General features: G+C 42.3%; 1 protein-coding gene and 1 pseudogene across 2 annotated transcripts in view; one reads left to right on the top strand and one right to left on the bottom strand.

Annotated features, from left to right (window-relative positions):
* Positions 1-4406: 4406 nt before the first annotated feature.
* LOC147710959 (WW domain-binding protein 2 pseudogene) lies at positions 4407-8629 on the bottom strand (annotated as a pseudogene). The gene has a single exon (XR_015295883.1). The product of XR_015295883.1 is annotated as a WW domain-binding protein 2 pseudogene (transcript).
* Positions 8630-9055: 426 nt separating this feature from the next.
* LOC147710960 (uncharacterized) overlaps positions 9056-13943 on the top strand; it is a 217021-nt gene continuing 212133 nt past the window's right edge. The window contains exon 1 of the mRNA XM_086921746.1: positions 9056-9437. The gene's annotated coding sequence lies outside the window, so the exon portion shown is untranslated. The remainder of the gene's footprint in view (positions 9438-13943) is intronic.

The following is a 13943-nucleotide window of genomic DNA, read 5'->3' on the forward strand; positions in this document are numbered from 1 at the left end:
CTGATGGGCCTTGCTCAGGGTGCTTTTCCATGATTAACGCTGACATAATGGAAAAGGCCCCTTACCAGTTCTCTATTGATTTGTCTGGCCACGCCCGCCCTTCTTCTTGTACCCACCCCATGTGACTGCCCCATACTTGCTGTGGATGAGAAGTGTCAGTATGTCGATAAATTCCCACCTACTCATGCCTTCCTTCGCTGCTAGAGGTACCTGTCAAGCTAGCGAACACCAGCCTGATACCAATGGTGTGATGGTTACGAGGGGCTTGGGGCTCAGGTGGGGTGTCATGGCAACCTGCCCTGCTGGGCAGTGGGCAGGGTCTTGGTACAGATACTGCTGCCCTCTGTTGTCCCAAGTGGACCACTGCAGGGGTGGGTGCACCTACTGCTCTAGTAGCCGTATTTTTGTGGGGTGCCTGTTTGGCGTTGCCCTCTGCTTGGGGTGGTACATCAAGCCCAACACTGGGGCAGCATGTAAGCATATGGGGGCATTCTTTGAGTTGGGACAGGTGGTGGTGTTGCTGGTTGGCCCGCTTGGTCGCCCATGCTGGCTGGTGACCATCGTTGAACCTTGCTCTACCTTGGAAACAAGGGGACAAAGGTGCCAGGTTAACCACAGCAAGCAATTCCACCACGCTATTAAGGCCCCAATTATCACCCGCATGCCAAGGCCTTCCCGCCCATGGGATCTGGTCTCACCTGACGTACCAATGGCACCTCCCCTAACTGGCTTACCTGTTCCCATGACTTACCTTTCAACTCTTACTCCGCCACCATGGATGCAAAGAGGCTGTGTGGCCATGAACGATCTCTATCTTGTTCGGGACGATACCCAGTGAGACCCTACCCACAATGAATCCTGGTGCATGGCAGGGGTTGCACTTGTGAAGAACTATGGGAGAAAATTATACATTAGCGTGCCGCAACTTGATAAAGGATGAATTGAGAAACAAGAGAACAGTAACACAGTGCCACCCAGTGGCCCACATGATTCCTAGCACCGGGAAGACACACGCTGGCGGGTAACTAATGTGTCACTCACCAAACAATTAACCGTCCCCCGAAGCCGGTTCCGGTCTGTGAGCTCATAATATTCAGACAACAGTTTATCCCGGCCGCCCCTTTCAGCATTCAACATTAATCCTTCTTTTGCAAGGTGGCCCAATATTTCAAACCTTCCTAAAATTAAATACCATTGCAACCGGGGCGCCCAGAAAAGAGCGGAGGTGTTTCCGCACACACTATGTTGGAGTGATAAGGCACATACCATTGTTGCCCCTCATTGGCATCTTACCTCACGTGTGCCCTTTTGCCTTCGAGCCCAGGTATCTAGTAGGTTGTACCACCTTCACTGCCCAACCGTTAAAACAGCAGGAAATAAACACTTAACATTGAGAGTTAGCGTCTAAGAACTTCACCTGCTAGGCCGCTGTGGCTACTCTAAGGACCCCACAAGCAAATAGCGAACCAGCAACATCTGTCTGCCGAGGCGCCGCAGCCACACACCTCCTTGCCAGCATAAAGGTAGGCAACAGAGCAGACCAGCATCACTCCCACACCAGCTTCTTAAGTCATACATGAAACCATGCCAAAAGCACTACACACATTTTTTTGATTTTTTGCAGGGAAGACAAGATGCCTGCCAAAATGTCACCAAAGTGCTCACCGCTGAATGCTCGTTGTTGCCGGGAGAGTGTCAAAGAGGATATGGGGCTGTGGCAACCTGGTATAAATAACCCCCTGTAAGCCCCTCCCCCCAAAAAGGTGCAACCTGCCCCGGAAGAGCCCACCTTGATCTCGGGGCAGGCTGGTTGTAGCCCTCCAACTTTTTGGAATCCCAGCAAAATCTGATTGTCTTTTGAGGGGGAGGGGAGCAGACCGTGGGGAATAGGGATGCGGCGCAAGGCCCCTACCAGCCGAGGTTGTCCGTTGCTTCCAGCCCCAGTGGTACCAGAGCACGCATATAGCTGTGTGTGTAGCTGTACCTATGTTGCCTGGTCATTCTTCTTTCCCTCCGGATGCCTGGAAACTCAGGCCGAAAAAGAAAATCTGGCGCCAGTTTTCAACAATTACATAATCTTTGGGAAATTTGCAAAATCTACATGGAGTGTAGGAAACGAGGTATAAGAACTCGAAGCGCACTACTCTTGGTGATAAAAACTGATTAATACAGTGCATCGCGCGAACTATACAGTCTACCGGCAAAGTTACTCATTTATATCACCTAGGAACACTTAAATACAGCTTCATCTCGGTCTGCATATATAGAACCTGTTGCTTGCCTATCACATTTTATCTTTTACAGTGTATCTTCTGGAACCCGAATAAAAATTATTTGACTTGATTTGAATGTCATCTTCTATAAAGATGTGAAAATTGTACCATTTCAAAACAGCCAAGCACATAATTATCACATTGTAGCCGGCATGTTTAAACAAAGTAACCTTGAAAATATATTAACCGGCACCCCTATTCACTCACTCATATGTACCATTTACCTTATATTCCCATAGATGAGGTGAAATAAAGTAATTGGACAAAATATACAAAATTTGCACATGCCATATAAATCGGGCAATCCTACATAGCCAATCAATGGCTCCTCAGTACAATATCGCACTCCAATTTTACGTATTAACCCAATAGGGGACTACATCCAAGAATCCTAAGGGAACACAACAAACAAACCTAATGCACATAAAATATTCTACCACTCTGACAGCTCTAACTTCTGATGGAAAACATCCTTTTCTACATCTATCATACTATTATAACATATCGGCAAATAAAAAAATAAAAATCAAACAAGTATTTCAACCAAGAGAGAAAAAAAAGAAAAAAAACACAAAATAAACATCACACCACAGTGAGTGCCCTTTTTAGGTCTCGCATAGGCAGCACTTGCGCGGTCTCTGCAGAACATGCTGTATTCGGTATATGGGCTTTAAAAGCTCCACCCCTTTTATTTATGCGTTTTGAAATCCTGCAATCGGTGCATAAACACACACTTTGTACTTCTAGTCGTTGCTTACGTTAACTGAGCCTCTTTTATTGCCAGCCTTGCTTCTCATAGGTAAGGACTATAAGTACACAGTGCTTGTTTACGCACCACTTGCAGGTTTTCAAAACACATAAAAGGCAGTGTCATTTACAATGCCAATAGATCAAACTCTCACAAAGGTGAGATCTATTGCATTGCAAAAACTGGTTTCTCCGGGCTGCCATTATTAGCAAAACAGAAGACTGGATGTAGGTGGTGGGGCTGAACACAGCCACAAAGAAGGAAGGCCAGTTTTACAAGCTTAACCATTGGCAAGCAGAGTCTGCAACAAAAAAAGCCCATAGCTGGAACCGTTACACTAAATATAAGACTAGAATGCCCACAGAGAAGGTAACTGCGAAGGTAGAAACAAGCAGATAATCATCAATTGCACCACTAGCTGTGAGGAAGCAAGAATGTAAGATCACAAGTAGTACCAAAAGCACTCTCAATGTAGGAAGACCAACTGAAGACACAAGGCAAGCCAAAGTCAGACCTTCCTGCTCCAGCCGCCATGAGGTGGAGATGTTTCAAAGCAGAGCATCAGAAATCAATTAGGTCTTCTTCTAAAAGTGATCCTCAATGATTACAAGAGTGCAACAAACAACTGCAACCAACGCCGGAATGGAAAATAAGTATCCAGCTTCAAATCGTGGCAACAAAGCATGCAAAAGCTCACAGGGGTATGTTTCATGATTCAAATCATTGTTTAAGGTAAAACAGCTCCTAGTGAGGACCACAGGCAGTTTAGAGTGGCAGCCGGATGATGACATTCTGACACTCAGCATAGGAATCCATACTGGAATAGTATTGTTACTAACAGGTAGTCATGAATGTAAGAATTAGAGTAGCAAACTTGGTGATATGCTTCAGTCAAAAATTAAAGGATAATAATGGTAAGTCCCCACGCACACAACTGTCACTTTATGAAGGTCACATTTAACCAGACCTGCTTTTTCAGCCAACAGCACAAAGCATGCTAGATATTATAGATCAATATTTATAAGGAGACAAGTTAACTCACAAAACACTGTAAAGTTAGCTTATAGATAGAAAAAACAGGAAAGGAGTCAATTACATCAGATAATCAAATTACCAACAACACGTTATGGCTCATCCACAAACTGGAAAAACAGACACATCCTCGGAAGCTCTACACATTGAACATGTAACAAAATGTAGATCAATTAGGAAGCAATCTTGAAATTAAATTGATTCTCCTGCTTATTCTACTGTGATTTTCCAAAGAAAGATAGTGATTATTTAGAATGGTTTATATTAAAAATTGAACACGAATATTTTAAAATGAGAATATAGCGCAGTACTTTTAACTGTAAACAAGGGCATATAATTTACTAGTCATTATACACGTTTTTTGTATTGCTTTATTGAAGGAGAAAATTCAGTGCCAAATTTTGATTAATAGTTCCTTACATGTCCATAAGCACATCAGTGTGCAATAAAGGTCAAAATGTAGTATTCCATGTATTATGCTTCTAACAAGCACATTCAATTGTTCTTGCATCAAAGGTTAACTGTGGTCTACTCAATATCCACAAAGGTAAAGAAGTAAACATTAGCTATTGCTGTGCTTCAATACAAAAGAAAAGATTATGTGGTCAAATATATAGCAGATACGTTTCGGTATTGTGATAGAGATGCTTTCACACCAACAGATTTGGCCAGTAAGATCCAGATTCAACTAATAGGACTCAATACGTCAAACCAGGTGACACTTTTGCCTACGTTGTTGCGAGCCCCATATAAAAAATGTGGCGTTTCTTCTCCACCTGTACACCCACAGATCAAAACACAGTGCCAGGCCTAACAAGGTTTAAAGAATAAACACTGCATGTTGAAAGATTTAATAATTCTAGTAAATGAACGACACAGCGTCTAAATCATATGAAGCATACCCACTGCCCCAAATAGATACCTTTAATGAACTGTTACTTTTTGTCATATCTTCCAAAATAAATGTTTACAACTAGATTTTATACTGTTTATTATATTTCCATACAAATTTCGTCACGCACAGTTTATTGGCTCAGCAGACAGAACTAGGTCTACTCATACAGAGTAATCTGCATCGAACACTGTTGTTCTTGCTGTGCAATATATGTAAACCAGGTGAAGAAAAACGGATGCATCTGAATGCGGCTCTTCTAAATGGAGAAAAAAATGTACGTGTATCCTCAGTTCTCATGTATAGAAATTGAAACGTGGGTGCTTCATATAAACTCAAAAAACGTTGCTCTACAAGCAATTTAATCAAAGATTCTGGTTGCATCAGAGTAAAAACATACATTATACGAAGATCGTGCTACCCAATTTATTAAAATAGTTTATTTAGCATGCTATAATTGGAAATTCTAATAAAATGTAAAAACTATGTGTCATACGTTTTCTTTCTCCATTAAAGGTCTTCAAAAGCTACCCATACAATTTTCCAGTTATCCTTTACATTCAAATGTGGCCATGAGAAAGTAGTCTTGTACTAAGGTAGAAAGGATGCTACTGTAAACTTGTGTCTTCCCCTCCACAGACAATGATTACTCAGCCTACCTACAGGAACTATCTGTGTTTATCGTTTGCCCATAGAATCGCTTCTTCTGGATATAGAGAGGAAATGTAATTCTGTCCCTACCAGCCAATAAATACTTCCGATATCCATTGTTAAAGGAGAAATGGAAAAACAAAAACATGACCACTGATTTGAACACATCCCCTCCTCTCCTTCAATCTGCTACAAATCACGGATTACATTTTCCAGAACTGAAAAACAAAATAAAGGAAACAGTGCCTACATTATTTTAGGGTGCAGCCTCATACGTCAACCAGTGGGTACAACCCTGATCCAGAATCGTTTTGTTTTTGGTTTGAAATCTAATAACAATCACACAGTGATAGCTGTGCTTCAAGAAGCAGCCAGGATGCTTTGTTTGTGGATTAACGCTGTTCAGAAAATAATGACACCCTTGACACCATGGAAAAAAAACACAGAACCATGAATAGAAATGGTAAAGAAGATGCCACCAATGCGACTACACATTGGTCAAAAGTTTTTTTTAAGGAAGCACCTTCTGGAATCTCACGCAATGATTACTGACTCGATCAATGAAGAATTTCATAAAACAGGGATGGGCTACCCTCCTTTCATACATGCACCATCTTTCAGTCGCTCACAGATTTCCAAAAATACCCAGGAATACTACTGTTCTGGTAGCATCAGTTAAAGAAATAGCTGCAAACAGGCAGTCAGGGGAGCATTAAAGAGCCTGGTCTAACAGTTTATCATGTGTAAATTTAAATCACATAAGCCATTCTGGCTACACTTATATCTTGCTATGGTTACAATAGAATGTAATAATTTGGTTTCTTGCTTACAAAGTCCACTCATTAGCTTGTGTATTGTCCAAACCCTTCTATTTCAGCCTGTGGTCAGAAAAGGTCATGGTGCCCGAAGTGGTAAGAAAAATCTGTAGAAACAGGAATGATCAAGTACTTTCTTTCTCCCGATGGATAGAAGGTGGGATGGGCTGTGGGGATCACAAAGGAGCAGATTGCATTTATAATACTCAATGGACAGGAGGAGTGGGGGGGGGGGGATCAGGTTGTATCTACTTGCTGTAAATTGTAGATAGCAGACAAGACTAGGATTTGGAGTCCCTGAAAGGAGGGAGGCAGTTAGAAGAAAAAAAAAATCTTACTAGGTTAACTTGTTTATGCATTCACAAAGATGTTTTTCAATGCATTGCAACCGTTGGGTACTAAAAAGTGGTAAATACAGTTCCCACTATTGCTCTTTATTGTCTTTGACACTGAAAAAACCTCTTACGGATGAGGAATAATCAGATTTATACATTAACATATTAGTGCTTCTACAAGTTGAAGACATTTCTCAGGCCTACTTTTACTGAAGAAGCAAAACCATAAATAGGACATTTTACTTGACTTCTCTCAGTTAGAACATAAATGGATCAGAAAAGGAATAAACTGTGCATCGCATCACAAACATCTGTAACAAGTACAGCGCACCAGCTCCCTTACACACCACCCCAAGGTAACAGATGGCAGCTTGCCTTTACAGAGTCTAAGAGGTAAACAGTTTTAGGAAAGAAGTGGAGATCCAAAAGCAGCAGTGGAGCCTTCAGTTGTTCTTCTTTTCATTAGGGGAGTATGGGGGTGGCCGATCCATGGGCAGATAGACATTGTGTGGGTTGGCAGGATTGTAGTATGCACTGCCTGCTGCCTCTACTGCTTTGCTACCACCTGGCATTCCGGGCTCCATCCATGTGTTGGGGGTTGGTGGTGCTGATGGACCTGTGGAAGGAGGGCCAGGATAAGGAGGTGGCGGTGCCATAAACACGGGGTTGAACTCTGGTGGTGGGGGGTACATTCCTGCGGGAGGTGCATATGGGTATCCCATGGCCTGAGGGGCAGGCCCATACCCATTCATGGCTGGTGGGGCATATGCATAAGACCCATTGAGAGGCTGGGCAGGGTAGCCCCCCGGAGCTGGTGCATAACCTCCTGGTGCAGATGCGTAATTTCCTGGCGCTGGTGCATAACTTCCTGGTGCTGGTGCATAACTTCCTGGTGCTGGTGCATAACCTCCTGGGACAGGCGTGTAACCATAGTTGGTAGTAGATGCTCGAGGGCCTCTAGGTGCGTTGGTGGCCATTTTGAACATGAGCTGACCAAACTCGATGGCTCCCCCACTGTTGAAAGTCATCTTGAAAGTAGCCTGCCCTTCCCAACCACCGCCTGCCTCGGCGAGGATGGTGCCCTTGATGTGATTGGCAGCGAATACCGGTTGCTCGATAGAGCACCCTTTCACCAAGTAAAATGGCATCATGAAAGAGAGCATTGGGTCCTTCCCCTTCGTCACAAATATCATTCTGTAAGGGGTGAGGAAGATGGTGCCCTTCTTTGTACCCTTAAACAGGTCAGCCTTGTGTGCCATGTCGCTGAAGGTAAGCTCAACATCTTTGCATTGCTTAAGCACGCTCTCCCCATTCTCCACTATTACTCCTCCGTTTTGGGAATGATTCCTGTTCACCGCCATCGTTTAGGTGCAGAAAAGTTATAAACCTGTCAAAAGATTGCGACGATGGGATTCAATGGGCCTTGGCGAGCTGGCCCTTCCTTGTGTAACTCAACTTTTCCAAACACCTTGAAAAGTTTAACTTAATTGTCTTAATAGCGTCAGATTTTGGCCCAGAATCAAGGACAGTCGTAGATCTGTCAAAGGCAACGAACTCCTATGGATATACACCCCCCGTATGTCCACAACTGAGTCAAGCACTCTATACGTACAGCCAGGAAATGCAGAGGGCTGTTCCGTTTCGCTTGTAGGGTAATTGTATCCGGCCAACACAAAATATAGAACCCTTAGCTATACGTTTTCTGCTTCCGGTAGACGATGAAGGTGGCTGTACTTCGACTGTACACCAATGTTCATGCGATACCAAACCCTGGCTTGTCCCTGTTCCGGATTTCTTTGCTCGCCCGTCTCTCTTTACTGTCAGCCACGTACCGAGAATCCACCAAAAGCTGTCAGCTGAGCCCTACGCATTCCGTTAAAAACAAGTAGAGCCCGCCTACCGTCGACGAAGAAAGGGGACTACCAATGTATTCCGTCAACAGCGATAAATGTGTATTTTTGAGTATTTTCCAAACACCTAGAAAATAGATACTGTGAACACATCTCAAAGCATGGACCTGCTTTTTCATATTAAGAAGTGCACTTTTACTGCACACGAAGCTGAATGTTACCATGACAGTCGCGTTACTGGTACTGGGGAGCTGGGTTCGAGCCTCAGCTCAATATCCTGGGGTTTGGAGCAATTCACTTAATTTTCCCGTGCCTGCAAGAATGAACTGTCCTTGTGCATGTAACTTATGCACAGACAAAGCATTCCACTATCTTCGGGTCGAGTGAACACTGTATAAAACTGCACTAAAAATAAATGCCCAGTCGACACCCGAACCCTCAAGTCATACTAAGATGGCCGCCACTTTTACCGTATGGGTGCAGCAGACTGGCTCTTGTGAAAACACTAACGACAGCCAGCGAATGCAACCTTTCCTGTACAGTGGCCGAAAGTCTATGTTCTGTTCCATTGTCCCTGCGCAGTCTAGTCGTTAACGCTTCCGCCAGAATATATGTTCCTGTCATCCATTAGTTTCCGGTTCCGGGATTGGAAACTAGGGAATTTTGTATATGAAGGTGTTTTCTCAGGGGTCTTTACTAGCTGGAGATAAGTTATTCTCAGTGGGGGATGCAGAAAGGGAATCACGGGGAGCGAGGATTTTCTGGGCAACAGAGAGTCGGTGTTGCCTCATCTGGAAAATGCGAAAAGGACCACATTAAAGAAAGAAGCAGAGGGAAGAGGGTAAGATGACAGATAAGAAATTAGTTCCTGTATCGCTTGCGTAAGCCAAGAGGACATCAGAGCTCCGACCATATAAAGTCATCTGATGACTTTTTTAACGAAAGCGTGATGCTCCATTTCTGGGTCCATTTATTATGGGAGTTTTAGTACTGGTTCGTTTGAGTTGATCCAACTGAAAAACATGCCTGTAAAAACAATGCTTTGTAAACGAAAAGCCCAAAGGTTTGATTACTGTGTCCTTTGTAATGATCAATCAAGCACCGTTATTGAATAGCCGTAATTAACCTCTTTAGTGAGATGCGAAGAATGCCTTGGTCTATAGAAATGTGTATTGACAGAAGAAGTGTTGTCCTAGCGGCAAAGTGAATGGGTGGAGTTCTTTGAAGGGAGGAAAGGGCAGAGCACACTTATACAGGTTGGGGTACTATAACACACCTAGGGAAAGGTTTAAATTGGGATAAGAGAAAGAATGAAAAGAGGAAGTGATGACACCTAGAAGAAGTCAAAGTGCTAAAACGGGAAGGGGTTATTGGGTCCAGATGTATTGTGCACTCCTGCATATATATATATATGAGGATTTATTTAAGGTGTTTACTTGTCCTTTGCAATGGGAGACCCCTTTACCATTAATTTTAAAACTGAAGAAAGTGCCAGAACAAGCAGCTGTGTTTATAATATTTTTTTTAATCCTTTTTTTTATTGAATCCAGTGTACTTCGTGAAAAACTCTTTTCACTTCAGAGTTATTCAAAGATGTAATACATCACCGAGAGCAATAGATTTTTAGTACAGCCACCAACACGTGTTTTGCCCCCCAAAATGACTTTTCAGCCTGGGGCTTCCTCAGTTGTAATTTACAGGGTTCACATGGATGTGAAGTGTACATGTTCGCCGCAAGGCCAAGAAACATGTTAACATAAGTCAGGTGAAAAGACATACATGTTTGCAACACTGCCAAATTATAATAATGTGCAAATCGTCAATAATTCTAAGAATTAAAAAAAAACAAGCATTTGCAATGCAATAGGTCTCACATTAGGAAAGTTTGGGCTATTGGTATTGTAAATGACATTTTTTTATTTATGTGTTGGTTTTGAAAATAGTGAAATTATTAGCTTTGTCATTTACAATGCCAATAGTTATAACTTTCACAAATGTGACACCTATAGCATTTGTAATGCAATATGTGTTGTATTTGCGTGACTTAGATGTATTAATATTACAAATAACAATGGCTTTTATTTTATTTTTAATAACACTTAAATAAAAGTTATTGTAATTTATAATGGCAATAGCTTAAACTTTTGTAAATAACTTTTATGAAGATTATGTTTAGTGTATTTTATTGTGACGAAAATCCAAGAACAGAAGTGAAATATTAACATCTTTTTGTGACATTTGTAATAAAGCTTGAAACATTGAGAGAACATATTTGAACAAGTTGATGTTGAATGGTTGCATAGATTGATGCTGTAGTGGCGCTGAATGATGTGGCGGCGACAAGTGATGCTGTGGCAGCGACAAGTGAAGCTGTGGCGTTCAGTGATGCTGTGATAGCGCATAGTGCTGTGGTGATGCTGAGCGATGCTGTGGTGATGGAAAAGAGTGAGGGCGATAGATAGATAGAGAGATAGATGGTTGTGTGTGTGTGGGGTTGTGTGTGTGGAGTTATGTGTGGGGTTGTGTGTGGTGTGTCGGGTTGTGTGTGGTGTTTGGGGTTGTGTGTGTGGTGTTTGGGGTTGTGTGTGTGGTGTTTGGGGTTGTGTGTGTGGTTGTGCGTGTGTGGTTGTGGGGTTGTGTGTGTGTGTGGGGTTGTGTGTGTGGTTGAGTGGTTGTGGGTTGTGTGTGTGTTGGGGGGGGGGGTTGTGTGTCCATCCGAGTGAATCTGGACATAGAAATGATTTTTAGTAAAGCGAGAGCGTTTAGTTCATAGACCCACTCACCAGCAGAGAGAGCCAAGTGAAGACCTCAGAGAAAAGATGTTCACATTCAGGTCAAAGAGCACAAATTGCAATGTATTTATATGGCTTGGCTTTAGTATTTTTGCAGTTTGTGTGCGATCTAATGAAATATTGTTCCTTATCTCTGTTACCGATACTGGAGTACAATCAGTGCTTTATTCGAGGGTTTGCATTCAGCAATAATGAATGATTAATGCTGAAACCGACGGAGGTGGTCTTTGGTAAAGACTCTAGTTCGTAAATTTATGATCAATCAGGAAGAAAATTTTACTTCGGAGTCACAGTTCAAAGGCTGTCCAATATGCTGCTTGTCCATCTGAGATAAAACATAAGCTTGCATCTTTCCATAAACTTCTATACACTTGTTCAGATCAGATATGTACGGAAAAACTATTATGGCAGTATTATATTCAACTAAGTCCCACCTAGCTCTTCTTCATGGCACAGAGAAACCCTGCGTGCATTTCGTTATATACGTAACTGTTTCACTGGCTTTAAATCACAGGGTCACAGCAACCTGGAATGATGCCAGGAATCTAAGAGCATCTGGAAGGGTGGTTGTGCAGGGAGATCAAATTAAATAAACTATTTGAGCCTTCTTTTACTTGAGAAAGCTAAACGTTTACCCTGCTGCAACCAAACAACAAATGGTGATGCATTTTACTATTAACTCCAAAGTAAAATCAATTTAACTTTTGCCCAGGAGGTGGCGCTTGTGCCTTATCAATTGCACGCAAACTCTAAAGCTGCTAAAACACTAATCTTCGCTGTTTAAACAGGACAGAGCACTGTATTATCTGAAGCCAATAAAAGCATAGGGGTTTGGCTACAAAAATAAACTCTTAGGAGCTGCAGTCACCTAAATTAATGGGAAAAAATGTCATCGGCTTTTATCTGAGTGACGAGAACCCTAGTAGGGCCTGCGGCACTGCAAAGCGTCATCAATATGTTACCAAGCCTGTAAACAACAAGTAACAAGCAGGAACTTGGCCACGCGGCTCACTGAGAACATCAAAGCGGCTGCGAAAATGCTCCCAAAGGCTGTAGGCGGGCAAATGGTGCGCTCGTCCGGCGCACATGCACTGTGCCCGATCCGCATGCAGACTTTGGGAGCATTTTTGAAAGCCCCCTTACTATACTCTCGCAGAACAACGCATGCACGTTGGTTCAGCGAGACCTAAAGATCACAAGTAATATAGAGAAAGAGCAAGGAGGAAAAGGGAAAAAGAAGAAAAAAGAGAGACTACAAAAAAGGAAGAGCAAAAAAGAGGAAAATAATAAATGAAAGAGAAATAGAGTAAGAAAGGGTGCACATGAATCACAGTGGAATGTTCCACCCAAGAAGGAGTGAGGGAATTAAACGTGTGACAGAAATGCAATAGTAGCATATCAATTTGGTTAGGTCATCAAAATCAAGTCCGTCACAAAATCACACAAAAAAAAAATTACTCATAAGTTGAATGTATACATACGGTTATGTTGTGGCAAATTAGAGAACCGCAGATATGAGTCCATATATAAAGGTACAAAGCATTATAGAAATGCCAAAATATTAGCACATAGAATATTACATAGCATCTATGTGTTTAAGTGATAATATACATAAAGAATGTGAGTAAGAATTGTACCCTTTTTATTGTGGAGATGACAATATTATTTCCTGTCCATTGACTGAATAATATTTTATTTGGTCTAATGATCGGTTGGTGCTGGGGAAAAGACAAATTGTAGGGGTAAGACCTTAAGACTTGGTTCTTTATGCAGTGAATAACCTGTGAGACTAACTAGAAGTCAGCAAAATTAGGAGGTATGTGTACGCCAAAGTGAAATTAATTTGAATCAGGCCGCACATGCTGAGTTAAATAATCAAGCCATATGGTTGTAAAGTGCAGTCTCGTAGCTCAGGGGTAGATTGCTTACCGTGAAGAGATCATACGTCAAAGGGTTCTGTGTTTAGTCGCTAAGAGGGAAGAAAGGAACCCTGAAGTTACATGGGTACTTGCATAGTTTTACTGACGTCTAATGTCATTATTAAGGTACATTTAGTCCCTACCTTTCGATGTTCAGTGCAGTCCTAGATGGGGACGGTCTTTACAAATTCACAATGTAGAGTTAATCTAGAGGAAAACATTAAAGCTGATCAAGAGATCTTGGAAAGAGAAAAACAACTAGGATGGTTTTCTAATGTGGTTGGAGCCCATGTGCACAGCAGCGCCTACGGGTGCTGTGGTCGTCCGCAAGAAACTCTTACCTGTTGGTTTGTTCTGAAAGGGAGTATCAGTCGACTTGAGCAGTCTAAGGAAGGGAAGGGACCTCCTATGTAGATTACGGGGAGTGAGGCTCTTTCCCCTACACGTGTGCTCACTTCCAATCATCGGGCGTCAAGTGTAAGAAGACGCGCCATTTGAAATGTGTTAAATTCACAGTTAAGAAGCTTCATTGCTTTGGGGTACATATACCTCCTCATTTTGCCGGCTTCTAGTTTGTCTCACGCGTTATTCACTGCATAAAGGACCATACCATGTCTTAAGGTCTTACCCCTATGA

Source organism: Lissotriton vulgaris, chromosome 5 (genome assembly GCF_964263255.1).
Source record: "Lissotriton vulgaris chromosome 5, aLisVul1.2, whole genome shotgun sequence".
Lineage (NCBI taxonomy): Eukaryota > Metazoa > Chordata > Amphibia > Caudata > Salamandridae > Lissotriton > Lissotriton vulgaris.